Here is a 10991-nt window from a genome sequence, read left to right on the forward strand (position 1 = left end):
GTTTCATCCCTGCAAACAACTGCATCAAAATTTAACATTGCTTCCAACAAAAGCAAGGACTTTCTAAAGTTAAAACTGGAAAAGCCAGTGATAATAGTTAATCCTTGAAAAAATACCATGACCCAAAGTCTGAATAGCTCTGCAAATATTGGTTGTTTAAGAAGGAGACCACCGATAATTTGATGGTTTAGGAGAGCAAGGGCCTTTGAATCTAGACAAATCTCACAAAGCTACTAGATCAGCAGAACTTGTCATCAGTTCACGCATGCTCTAGTTTTCCTGCTCACTGAAGTCTACCTATTCTAAGCACCTTGTACTAGCAGGGTTTGGCTCTTGCATTTCAACAGACGTAAGGCCTTAAACTCAAGGGTCAGCTCTACAATTGGTTGATATATTACTTTGTAAACAGAGTTTCATCTACGGAATGGGATAAATATCTTCCTTATGTCTCATTGTTTTGTGAGTATTAAATTAGATAAATATATGAAAACACTTGACACAATGACTGGTAGGTCAACTTACTTTCTGCCCATTTCTTTTGCCCTTTCTTTTTTTCTCCTTAAATTGAGAAAGATAGGATCTTATTATGTCATTCACTTCAATGTTTTAGTGCTATATCACTCTTCCGTTACTTTTCCCCAAAGTATATTTTTAAAAATCTCACAGAAATAAAGTAGTGATTAAGTTTAAAAAATGATTTCTCAATCCCTAGACAGAAGTATATCTAATAAAAGTAGGTTTGTTAATCCTTGACTGATAATGACTAGAAAATAAAGAAGTATTTCTAATTGGGCAATCCATCCAATTGGCTCTCACCGTGTACCAATGGATTATTTTTTTTCTACGCTACAACACAGAGAACATTAGTTGAGTTTACCTCGTAACTGCCCTTTCTCATTATTCCTGACCTGTATCTAACTAGCAGACAATTACTTTTGATTCTTCTGATAAAGTTTCTAAAGCATTGCTTTTCTTTACTCCTATAGATCATGCCTTTATAAAATAACCTTCCTGAAGGTAATGCTAATTTTAACTACTGATCAAGATGGCCTTAATGTTTCCCTCAGTTTGGCTAAACTTCAGACAGGTTTTTTCTTTACCATAGGCCCTTAACCTCCCTTTTCTGAAAACATTTACTTTAAGAAACTTGAAATTGTAAATTCTTTCTCTGCCCCTTTGAGATGTAAATTTTCTCCTAGTCACTTGATAATTTTCCAACCCAGAAATGTCTTTCTCAAGGACCTGGGAGTCAGCTCTTTGAAATATAACCTTCAAGAAAGGTACTGCCCCTAGTTCCCAGTCTCTGTGGGGAGTATAGGAGCCTAACTTTGATAAGAGCCAAAGCAAACAGAGATGGTCTAATTATATTGACCAACCTCTTCCCCAGCATCCTCTACTATTTTTCCTACAGCTCATCCTGGCATCTAAAAACTTCCGTGCCTTTTGTTTCAGCAGAACGGAGTTCAGTCTCTCTCCCCTATTACAGAATCATCTTGAGTAAAGTACTCCTTGCCTGTTTAACCATCTGGTGCAATTTTTCTTTGACATCACTCCATCACATACTCCAAACTGCCTACCACTTTCAGATTAATCTTATAAAACTTTGTATATGTGCTGCTGAAGTGAGCACAATCTTTATAGAACTTTGACTCACTCCCTATTTCCTGTGGCATGAAGCCCACCATTCAAACTTCTCCACAGTCTTATACCTTCCAAACTCATTAGTGTTATCTTCCAATTCCTGAATTCTCTCCTCCAATAATATTAGTACATTTTCTTCCTAAACGTGGCTAATATTTCCCCATTTTGAGATTTCATGTCTATTCTAATTTTTTTAATACTTGGAAATTTTATTATACTGTATTTGCCTATAACAAATAAAATAGAAATTGTTTCAAATCTTAGCAAATAAATTTAGTACAGGGTATTAAGAACACCAGTGATGAAACTTCTGAGAAGTAAAGAAGGGCCACCTAGATAATGGAGTGATTAGTAGGAACAGGAATTTACTTTTACCCCTATGCTGGAAAGGCAAAGTTAAGGAGAGGGTTGTAAAGGAGTCCAGGGCCAGGTTAAATGATCATCAATGGCAGACCATACCAGTTCTGTCTCATTGGAGTTGGAGCCGTGGAAGTTACACAGTTGCTGCTGGAGAATCTTCACAAAGTAGAGGAAGAAAGGGAGAAATCTCGTAGCTTATCCCTAAACTCCCATATACCATCAGTTGCTTCTTTTTGGCTGTGCCTGATCAGAAGTAAGCTGCCTGTATGAGTCTGCTATCATGTGATACAAAACAGATTCAAGAAGGAACAATGACTACATTCAAGAAAAAGGAGTCCAAAACTAGTATTTTTGCTTGAATGTTGCGCAACAGTCTGTTTTCTGTATTTTTTCTAACTTTATTGAGATGTAATTGACATACGGCATTGTGTAAGTTTAAGGTGTACAACTTGTTGGTATGTTACATGTTGTGAAATGATTACCACAGCAGAGCTAGTTAACACAACTCCATTACCTCACATAAATACCATTTCTTTTTTTCCATGAGAACATTTAAGATCTACTCTCTTAGCAACTTTAAAGTATATAATACAGTTCTGTTAACTGCAATCACCATGCTGTAGATTAGATTCCCAGAAATTCATCTGCTAACTGGATATTTTACCCTTTGGTCAACATCTCCCCATTTCCCCCAACCCCAACCCCTGGCAACAACCATTCTATTCTCTGTTTCTCTGGGTTTGGCTGTTTTAGAGTCTACAATTTAGTTATATCATACAGTATTTATTTTTCTCTCTCTCACTTATTTCACTCATCATAATGCCCCAAGGATCCATAAATGTTGCAAGTGGCAGGATTTTCTTCTTTTTCATGGCTGAATAATATTCCATCTATGTACATACCACATCTTCTATATCCATTTATCCATGTATGGACACTTTGGTTGTTTCCATTTCTTGGCAATTGTGAATAATGCTGCAATGAACGTGCAAGTGCAGATATCTCTTTGAAATAGTGATTTCATTTTCTTTGGATATATATATACCCAAAGCAGGATTGCTAATATGTGCTAGTTTTCTTTTTAATTTTTTGAGGAGACTCCATATTGTTTACCATAGCGGCTGTACCAATTTACACGCCCACCAACAGTGCACAAGGGTTTCCTTTTCTGCATCCTTGTCAACATTTGTTACCTCTTAGTCTCTTTGAGGTGATATCTTGTTGTAGTTTTGATTTGCATTTCCCTGGTGATTAGTGATGTAGATCATCTTTTCATGAACCTGTTTGTGATTTGGATGTCTTCATTGGAAAAAATTTTATTCAGTTCTTCTGCCCAAGTTTTAATTGAATTGTTTGGAAATCTATCTATATCTATATCTATATCTATATCTATATCTATATATCTATATATATATCTATATATATATATATAGCCATTGTATGAGTTCCTTATATATTTTGGATATTAACACCTTATCACATACATGATTTGCAAATATTTTCTCCCATTCTGTAGCTTGCCCTTTCATTTTGTTGATTGTTTATTTTTCTGTGTAGAAGCTTTTTAGGTTGATGCCGTTATATAACAAGTTGTATAACAAGTTGTATATAACAGGTTATATAACAAGTTGTATTTCTCTTGGTGATTTTAAGATTCCCTTGTTATCTTTAACGTTGACATTTTAATTTTGATATTTCTTGGTATGGATCTCTTTAGGTTGATCTGCTTTGGAGCTCTCTGGGCTTCCTGTATCTGGATGTCTGTTTCTTTCCCCAGGTTAGGAAAAGTTTTCAGATATTATTTCTACGAATGTTTTCTGCCCCCTTTTCTCTTCTCCTTCTGGAGTCCCTATAAGGTGAATGTTATTCCATTTGATGTGCCATAAATCCCTTAAGCTATATTCATTATTTTCATTCTTTTTTCTTCCTTATTCTCTGATTGGATGAGTTCCTCTGACCTGTCTTTGAGTTCACCTATTCTTTCTTGTGCTTCATCTACTATATTTCTAAGTTGAGTTATTGCATTCTCCAGCTCTGTGACTTCTATTTGGACCTTTCTTATATCTTCTGTTTCTTCGTTGAAGTTCTCACTGTTTTCATCCATTTTCTTCTGAGTTCAGTGAGCATTTTTATGACCATAACTTTGAACTCTTTATCAAGTAAATTACTTATGTTCATTTCATTAAGATTTTTTCCTGAGGTTTTATTTTGTTCTTTTTTTGGAGTATAGTCCTCTCTTTCTTCATTTTGCTTGACTCTCTGTGTTGGTTTCTATGCATTAAGTGAAATAGCCACATCTCCCAGTCTTGAAGAGCTGTGTGACAGATGAACCTTGTCATTTAACCCTGTCTACTCTTGGTTGCCTTTCAAACCTTTGTGATTGTCTAAGCAGTTTATTTTTAATAGACATGGCACACCATCCCAGCAGTTGAGGGTGTGCCAAGACAAATAAGCATCCCAAAGGGGAGGATCTCAGGCAGCACCTAGATTCAGGTTGATAGGAAGCCAGAAAATTTGGTAACAGCTTTTAAAGAATGCAAACATATTCAGTCTTGTGAGATTGCAAGTGTAAGCCCTGCTGGGCCCCAGAAGCAAGCAACCTGAAGGTGTTCCCTGGGGAGCAGTCACAAGAAAACAGTGCTTCAGATAAGTGTACAAGCTCCATTCTGGGAGATACCAGTGAACTGTAGTAAGGCACAGTGAGGGTGGAAAGATGGTACCCCCAGGCTACCTTCCCTGAGAGCACATCCGTAGCCTCTAGACGTGTGCTGAACCTGAAGCCTGCTCTTAAGTCTTGTCCCTACTAGCAAATAGGCCTTTTTCATGTAAAGGCTGGGGCTGTGTCTCAGTCTAATTTGTAATGGTACATCCTGGGGTGGTATCCTGCAAAGAACTGTCTCTCCAATTGTTACAGTCCCATGGGACCCAGAAAAGAAATCCCTGCTGGCCTCCAGAGCCAGGTGATCAAGGAGCATCCCCTGAGTGGAGGCCACAAAAACGGGATCTCCCGTCTTGGAGATTCTGGCTCTCTGGAGCACATCAGAAGGAAAGTGTGAAGATGATGCTTACTGGCTGGAGTGAGGCGGTGGGAAGAGTGCAAAGATGACACCATTTGAATAAAGGGAAAGAGGGAAAAGAAAAAAAGAAAAAGAAGAAGGAAAAAATATATACATAGCAAGACAGAGGAAGAGCAGGGAAGAAGGAGCCAGATGGCTGGAGCACAAAGTTGTCACCTGCAGGAAAGGAAAAAGGGGAAAAAAGATGGCACCTTTCAGTTTTATCAAGGCAGAGAGAGCGCAGGAAGATGGCACCCGCCAGCCTCTGTCCCTGGGGAGTATTCCAGCAGGCCCCTGTTTCTCAGATTAATGCTTTAAAATTGGGAAGTGAATCTCTTTCACAAAAAGTCAGAGTGCTTTTCAAAGGGCTGCTTCTGCACTTGGCCCTCGGGCAGGTGAGTCTGTGCACAGGCCCTTTAAGAGCTGTTCCTCAGTTCACCACAGTCCTGTGGGTCTCATGGGATGTGCCTTGTTGGTCTTCAAAGTCACATGTTTTGGCGGTCTATCTCTCAGGTGCCAGCCTTAAAATTTGGAGTGCCCAATGTGGGGTCCAAACCCTTCACCTCTCAGGAAGAAGCTCCAGGTTTTGAGTTCCTTCCTAATTGTGTGTCTCCACACCAAGGATGGGGTTTATGGCAAAATTGTGTCTCAGCCTTTCCTACCTGTTCTGATGTGGTTTCCCTCTGGTTTTCCTGCTGTGAAGGGGTTGCTCCACCATCTTTTAGTTTTCTTCAGAGGAAATTTTTCCATATGTAGCTGTAGATTTGGTGTGTTTGTGGGAGGAGGTGGGTTCAGGATCTTCGTCTGTTGCCATCTTGAACTGGAACCTATTTAATATGTTTTAAATTTTGGTTTTCAATCGTTCAGTTTGTTACTAGTATATGGAAATATGATCAATGTTGTGTATTAATGTTTATGTATTGATTTTATATTCTGAGATCCTGCTAAAGCAAGTTATTATAATTTATTATGAGTCTACTTATACATTCCTTGGAATTTTCTATGTAGACAATTATGTCATCTGTAAATAATGACAGTTATATTTCTTCTTTTCTAATATGTATGCCTCTTTTTTTCCTTTTCTTGCTGTACTACACTAACTAGAATCTAAAGTGCTAAGTTGAAAACTAAGATAAGAGTGGACATTCTAACCTTGTTTTTGAACTCAGGGAAAAGCATTCATTCTTTCACCATTTCATGTGATGTTAGAAGTAGGTTTTTTGTAGATGTTCTTTATTAGGTTGAGGTAGTGACCTTCTATTCCTAGTTTTCTGAGCATTTTTAATGTGAAGGGGTGTTGAATCTCGTTAAATGCCTGTTCTGTATTAATTGGTGTGACAGTATGTGTTTCTTCTTTAGACTCAATATGGTAGATTACATTGATGATTTTTTACCATTGAACAAGGCTTGCATCCCTGGAATAAATTCCACTTGGTCATAGTCTATTATTCATGTGGATTCTGATGGTAGGTATTCTTGTGGATTTCTTCTAGTAGGGTAAATTATGGTTCCTCAAAAACGTCCGTGTTTAACCCCTCCTATAACAATATGTGAATGTTACCTTGTATGGAAAAATGGACTTTGCAGCTGTGACTAAGTAAAAAATCTTGAGATGAAGAGATGATCATAAATTTTTGGGGTGGGCTATATATAAACACAAAGAGCTGTATAGGAGGGCCACAGGAAGAGTCAGAGTTGGAGAGACCATGTGATGAGGGAAGCAGAGATTAAAGTGATGCACTTTGAAGATGGAAGAAGGGACTAATTCCAAGGAATGCAGGCAGCTTCTAGAAGACAGAAAGGGAAAGGAAACAGATTCTCCTGTAGGGCTTCAAAAGGAACAAGCCCTGAGACACCTTGACTACTATCAGACTACTAAGCTGCAAAAACTTTCTTTCACAAAGGGTCAGGGAGGGCTGGGAGCACATATGTGCTGCCCACCTGGACAGAGAAGGACCTGTGAGGCTGACCTACAGATTCTGTGGAGGTGGAGAGACATGAGCCCCTTTCTTCTCCAGGCTCTTTGCAGGGTCCAGCAGAGAGTCAGGCCACCTGTGAAAGCCTGCGGCCCCAGTATTGCATGCTGGTGGTGTAGGGGTCATGTTCAGGGAGTCTCTGTTGTCCTAACACCTGCCTGGGTCCTGGGGAAGGAATCAGAATTCAGAAGCAGGAGAAGAGCCTTTGGCCAGCAGGGAAGGGGGGTGAGGCCCAGGGCAGGTCCATAAAAGATCAGAGCATCTCAGTGCTTTAGGAGGAAGGGGCTTCAGAGGTGGGCCAGCACAGGCTGTGACAGAGGCTAAGCAGACTGGGAGGGGAGGCACTTCTGGGAGACAGCAGGGGTCTACTCCCTGCCCCTCGTTGTTTGCTCCTCTCACTCTAATGAGCGGGTCATTTCCCCTGCTCTGATGATTCGAAGTCTCTGCCGGCACCCACAGGACGGTGACTGAGGCCTCCACACTCCTCAGCATGGATCCCAGCTCCCACTCAGATCTGGGGCCACAGACACCTCTCCCACCCCCTGCTGCCCCTGTGAGCAAGCTGTTCTTGTAAAACGTGGTCATAGTTTGTTAGGAGGATCTGTTTTCTATGGGGATACAAACCAGTGTTGATACCAATACACACACATGTCCAACCATGGGTGGAAAGGGAAGGGACAGTAGTTCTGGGGTGTCTTTGCAGACCCGTAGGCCCCTAACGCCAGTCCCCACAGCCACAGCCAGATGGGTCCTCCTCCCTCAGTTGAACGAGATGCTGCTGCACAGAAATCCCACAAGTTCCACAAAGGGGCCCAACTGTCCTTTCCCTTATACACACCTTTAACGGGTGCCCCATGAATTTCCCCACACCCATTCCCCTTGTAGCACCCTCATTAGGATTAAGAGGTAGCGGCCTCCACCACTCTCCACATTGCAATAATCCCAGTGGGACTAGAGGATGCTCCCGCTACGATGAGGCAGACAGTCCTGTCCCCATGGCCAAGATTTTTCCTCTCTGGTCAGGCCACCCACACAGGAAACCCTGGATGAGCGGAGGGTCATCCCAGCGCCGTCGCCTGGCCACTTCAGGGAAGCAGAGAGAAGCTCCATAATGACAAGGGCTGTCTCCAGGCTCCATCCTAGAAACTGGTGAGTGTCCAGAGGGCGGAAAGGCACAAAAGCAGCTCTGCCTCCCCAGAAGGTTCAGGGATGCAGCAGATGGTACAGGTGCCCCAGAAGGGCCCTAGCCAAGCAGGCGTTAGAGAAGGGCATGATGAGGGGGTCCCTGGGGCAAGTGAGAGCTGTGCGTTCCCAGGAGCAGCCTGAGGAGTCCTTGTCTATGTGGAGGAAAGGGGTGGCCACCTGTAGATCCAGAGCTCCTGTGACCTCCCTCATCCTTCCTTCCTCTCAGGATCGCTCTCTGTGGAGCAGCTCAACACCAACAAGATGACAGTGGCCTGAGAGCATTTCCCACGAAAACGATCTTTGTTCACAATTTACATACATCACTCCAAAGGTCCTCCTCCCACCCACACCTGGCCACACCCACCTCCCCCACCTCCCTAACCCCCCACAATCCCGCTCCCCCTCCCCACCCTGGTGGTCCTGCCCACCCTCCCTTCCCCCCACATCATCCAGGATCAGCACTGGGAGGAGGAGGAGCCCTAGGCTCCCCTGGAGGGCTGGCCCAGCTGTTCCCTACTGGCTGCAGTGCTGCTTCTTCCTCCACCCACGCTTCTCTGTGACAAACGGGTCACGTTTTCTCTTTCTGGTCTGTGAGGGGTGAGCCAGCCCCAGAGCCAAGGCTGGCCTCCCAGAGACGCCGAGGCCAGCCCCGGGGATGGGCAGCTTCTCAGCAGCGGCTGGGCGTCCACACAGAGCCCACTTCCTCGACTTGGGAGCGGCTGGTGGAGCTGGGCTGAGGCCTCTTCTCTGAGAGGAGGGGGCCTAAGGAGCACTCTGGGCCCCCCAACCTCCAGGGGAGGCCAGGCCTGAGGCATGCACAGGACTCTGGGACAGCCAGAAAGGCAGCAGGCTCTGCAGAGAGCCAGAGAGGAAGGCCAGGCTGGAGAGCTCCTCCTCGTCCTCACTGGACCCGTCCCTGGGCCCTCGGGCCTCCCGAACAGGAGAGGCCTCTCTGAGAAGAGATGCATCCCTGGGTCCCAGGAGAGGGCCAGTGCGCCTTTGATCCTGGGGAGGGGAGGGCCGTCCGGCCCGGAATGGAGAGACCTCCTGATGTCCTCGACAGGGAACAAAGACTTTGGGCCTACACAGGTCAGTGTCTGTTTGGATGAGCCTATGAAGAGCCTCAGAATCAATCTCTGGTGGGCAGGCTTCATCACTGACCCCTAGATGGGGGTCTTGGTCGTGCCTGTGGGCACCTTGGCTGGGGTCAGACTCAGAAGGACCTGAGCGCATTCCGGGTGCACTGTTGACTCGGGGCTGCCCGCACACCGTCGTCCTCTTTCAAGGCCAGGAGTCGTTTCTGCACCAGCTGGTAGGAGGGAGGAAGACAGTGACGACTCCACACACACGTGTGAGAGGAGGAGCACTGGGCAGTGGGACAATGGCCCTGGGGGGGAGGAGGGGACGGGCGACCCCAGGACTCGAATCCAAATACAGACACTGTGGCAGTCCTGCCATCCTCCTGCACCTGATTCCCAGCTTTGTGTCTTTCCCACCCCTCCCGGATGCCCATCCTCTCCTTCCTTTCACCCTGCACTGCACCCACCCCAAAACGGGCCCTTCCCCATGCCAGGCGTCCCAGGCAGGGGAGGGATGGACAGTGCTATGTGGCCCTCCTGTTCTGGGGCCCTACCTCTCCCCTGTTCACTGGGGTCCCTCCGTGCCCTGGTCTTCCTGGGTGTCTCTTGTGTCCCCTGTTCTACCGGGGATCCCTCCCTCCTCTGGCTCCCCTGGGTCATCTGGGTTCCCCTGTTCCCTGGATCACCTGGGTTCCCCCTCCCGTGGGGTCCCCTGGCTCCCTGAGTGTCCCTCTCCCTCCCCTGACTCACTTCTTCGGGGGTGAGCCCTTCCTCCTGCTCCAGCTCCTTCTCCAGGGCCAAGAGATCCAGCTGTGGGTCTGGGGAAAGCAAATATGCCAGGAATCCAGGGTGAATGACTGCCTCCACCTAGAACAGAAAGAAGAGGCTGTGAGCATCCTTGGCCAGGAGTGGCCTGTGAGGCAAGAAGACCAGGAGGGAAAGTGAAAAGCAGAGACCCACCCCACTCTCCTCCACAAGGCAGGGATGGTCAGCACACACACACACACGCACACGCACACGCACACGCACACATGCACATACACAGTCACACACAAAAGAGCACATATACAGAGGCACAAACACAGACACAAAGGCATACACACAGATAGACACAAACATATACACACAAACATCTGCGTAAACCTCCCCTAACACCAGGCTCAGGAACAAGGAGCTGAGCTTAAGTCCCAACGGCCTGAGCAGAACCCAGATCTTGGGTGCTGAGTGTTCCATGCCCTGGCATCTTGTAGACCCCAGTCTCCAGGCCTAGCCTACTTTGGTGACAAAGTCCTCCTGGGAACACAGCTTGTCAATGTAGCTTAAGAGATCCGGGTCCGAGTAGGTGCCGTCCTCTTCCTGCTGCATCTCATTTCCGTCCTCTCCCCTTTCTCCATCTGAGTCGCCTGTGGCTGAGTGGACGGGCCCCACCAGCGCCTCCATGATGTCCATATACTCCCTCACAGCCTCAGGTGGAATCTCCTCGGGTGCCTTGGGCTCCGGGGGTCGCTGGGACCTGTGTGGCTTCGGGTGGGAGGGCTGGGCGCTGGGGCCGGACATCCTGGGAGCACAGGCTGAGGCAGAGCAGGAGGAAGGGAAGGAAGGTGAGGGGCTCCCGGTCCACCTCCTGACCACCGAGCGCACGCTGGTGAGGGCATTGTTGGGGGACATTGATGTGGGTGTGGGGGTTCAGGGCC

General features: G+C 45.9%; 1 pseudogene; it reads right to left on the minus strand.

Annotated features, from left to right (window-relative positions):
* Positions 1-8731: 8731 nt before the first annotated feature.
* LOC132476248 (NUT family member 2F-like) lies at positions 8732-10965 on the minus strand (annotated as a pseudogene).
* Between the last annotated feature and the right edge of the window lie 26 nt (positions 10966-10991).

Source organism: Mesoplodon densirostris, chromosome 2, assembly GCF_025265405.1.
Source record: "Mesoplodon densirostris isolate mMesDen1 chromosome 2, mMesDen1 primary haplotype, whole genome shotgun sequence".
NCBI classification, from domain to species: domain Eukaryota; kingdom Metazoa; phylum Chordata; class Mammalia; order Artiodactyla; family Ziphiidae; genus Mesoplodon; species Mesoplodon densirostris.